We start from the raw sequence: 2,741 nt of genomic DNA, 5'->3' as shown, positions 1-2,741 counted from the left end.
CTAGAGGCTTAGGAGTCCATGGCCCGCTATTTTTTTTCTTGTGACAAAACATTATAAAGCTTATAAACCTTTAACTTAATAGGCCCCTGAGAGTTTCCCGCTATGCTTAGGTGAAGGAAGGCAAAGAACAAGATTTCCTCGCTCTGTAAGTGTTTTGTGCTACTATGTCCACTTCAATTCCAAAATCTGTTTTAGCTGATAGAGTGGTGGCTGCTCTCCAGTTATCCTGTGGAAATTCCAGGAAGCTAACGCAGCTGTCTTTTCCATGGGAGGGTCAGTCCTACAGAAATGCACCATGGTTTCTGAGTGCCTTCAGAGAGCCTCTTTGACCCTCCCCCCCCCCCCCCCCCCCCGTGTTCAGAAAGCATCATCTGGGTAAGATGCTGGGGCTGGAGAAGGAACCAGAGTTCTGGGGGAGTGGAAAGTAATGGCTGTGCCGTGGGGGAATCTCTTGGGGCTGCACAGATGCCCACTGTGCAACTTCCGCAGCAAGTCCTCGTCCTCCATGGTCAGTCTCTTGTTGACCTTTGACTCCTTTTCCAGGGACTCCTGTAGGGCCACCTGGCCTGCTTGTTGGAAAGCTGTCTTGAAATCGCCATGTGTTTGTCCGATCTATCTTTTAATTCTTCATTTTCCTGCTGGAATCACTTCCGTTTGCCAACCAATACCGAGTCGTTGTCCACCAGCGTTTCCGTCTTCATTAGCTTCATGTCCTCCTGATGCAGCTTCTCACTCTTGATCTCCAATACGGCTTTCAGGCTTTCTAGCTCTTGCTCCAGATGCATGACCTGAGGGTTTGCTTGAGTCGCCTTCTCTCTTGATTTCCGCTTTTGCTCCTTGGATCTCAACGTTTCATTTAGAGCATCGTTTATTTTTTACTATTCAGATCATTGATTTGTTTCTCTAGCAATTCCTGCTTCTCTCATTAAGCGGGTTCTCCAGTGACTTCTTTTCCATTTCATGACTTTTCTTGATTTCTCAAAGGGAGGCTTCATAGGCCTTCTTCAGCAATTCTGCTTTCTCTGAGTGGCTAGCTTCGATCTCCAGCTTAATGGTTTCATGGGCCACATTTAAGTTACCAAACTGCTCTTGCCTCCTCGATATAAATGTTGTGAGGCTCCTCACACTTCGCGGTGTAGAATTCCTTCAGCTGGTTCTCCACCTCCTTCCGGTCCATCTGACGTTGCTGGTTTAGTTTCTGGACAAATCACTGATATGCTGTTTGTAAGTCATTCCTAGCGTTTTCTAGTTTCTCACAGGTGTTTGAAGTAGCAACTCAGACAGGAGGTGCTGGGTCACAACCCAGAGTGCTCCAAACCCGGTATTACCACAGGAAATAAGCTGTTTGAGATGCAGGATGAACCCACTTGGGTTTTCACATTTTCTTTTGTATTGAGCCAACTCAAGGGTTCTTTCCGAGGACAGCACATCTGGAGCTGTCTGGGTCTGGATGCACAGGCTTCTGGGATTCTTCTGTCCGCCCTTTTCAATTGCAAGGGGAAGGAATGAAAGCCCCATGGTCAGCTTTTTGTGTGGCACCAGGACATCTGAACTCAGGTTTTCATGCTTGGATTGCAGGCATGACCAACCGAGCTGTCTCCCAGCCTCCTAGAAGAATATTTTAATAATCCTTTAATAGGCTTGGGTTTCTTGACTGAGCTTTTATACTTTGTCCTGTTCAAAGAACAAGTCTATTTCATGTCCACTGTCCATTTAATAGATATAATATTATTCATAATGCTTTCCATTATACATTAATGCCTGTAGAATCTGTCATGGTGCCATTGCTCTTCGTGTAGAAACCAGTGAACTGCACATTTTTCTTCTTTCCTAGTGCAACCTGCTTTTGCCTGTGTTGCTCTCAGGGGACTTGGTTTTTTAATTTGTTTAATGCTGTTTTCATCTATATCTTACTGTTTTCCTCTCCTCCTCCTCCTCCTCCTCCTCCTCCTCCTCCTCCTTTTCTTCCTCTTGACTTTTTGATATAGGGTTTCTCTGTCTGGCTTTGGCTTTCCTGGAGTCATTTTGTAGACCAGGCTGGCCTCGAGCCCACAGAAATCTACCTACTTCTGCCTACCTAAGTGCTGGGATTACAAACATGCACCACGGTGCCTAAATTAGATTATTGTTTTCCACTCTTCTGTGTTTCTTTTCTTTTTTTCTTTCTTTTTAAAATTTTTCTTCTTCCTTTGAACTTTTTAGTGCATTTACTTTTGTCTTATCATTCTAGTTTCTTGATGTTGAAAGCAAGATGATTTGATATACTTTTTCTTTTAAATATAAATTCCTCTCTAAGAACCCTCCACAAACTCTGGTGTGTTGCAATTCATTTTTACTAAATTCAGACTTGTTTTCATTTTCTTTTTTATTTTCTCCTTGACTCATAGAACATACATCACATCACAATAAATTTTCAAATATTTTGTGAGTAAATATCTTTTTTGAAACATTAATATTTAGTTTATTATTTTGTGTCAGAATGCCTTTGTATGACTTGGACACTTCTTTTTTTTTTATTGCATTGAGATTTGTTTATAACTGTAAAGCTTTTTGAAGAAAAAAATCATCAAGTATACACCTAAGGTTTCAGTAGCAGGCAGAGATCTTGAGGCAAGCTGAACTGCAGTTTGAGGCTGGTCTAAGTTACACTGGGGGGGGGGGCGCTATAAAAAAGAAAGAGAAGGTTAAAAGGGAAGGAAAGACTGGGAGGAAAAATCACGAGAAATCTTGAATAACTGTTG

At 42.5% G+C, this 2,741-nt stretch overlaps 1 pseudogene across 1 annotated transcript; it reads right to left on the bottom strand.

Moving 5' to 3' along the window:
• Nucleotides 1–367: 367 nt before the first annotated feature.
• On the bottom strand, nt 368–1,518 carry LOC311586369 (microtubule-associated tumor suppressor 1 homolog; annotated as a pseudogene). Its single transcript has one exon. The product of its transcript is annotated as a microtubule-associated tumor suppressor 1 homolog (transcript).
• Nucleotides 1,519–2,741: the final 1,223 nt, after the last annotated feature.

The sequence above is a fragment of the Acomys minous genome (genome assembly GCF_964271855.1).
Source record: "Acomys minous genome assembly, chromosome: 16".
Taxonomy (NCBI): Eukaryota; Metazoa; Chordata; class Mammalia; order Rodentia; family Muridae; genus Acomys; species Acomys minous.
This window is presented reverse-complemented; position numbering and strand designations above follow the sequence as displayed.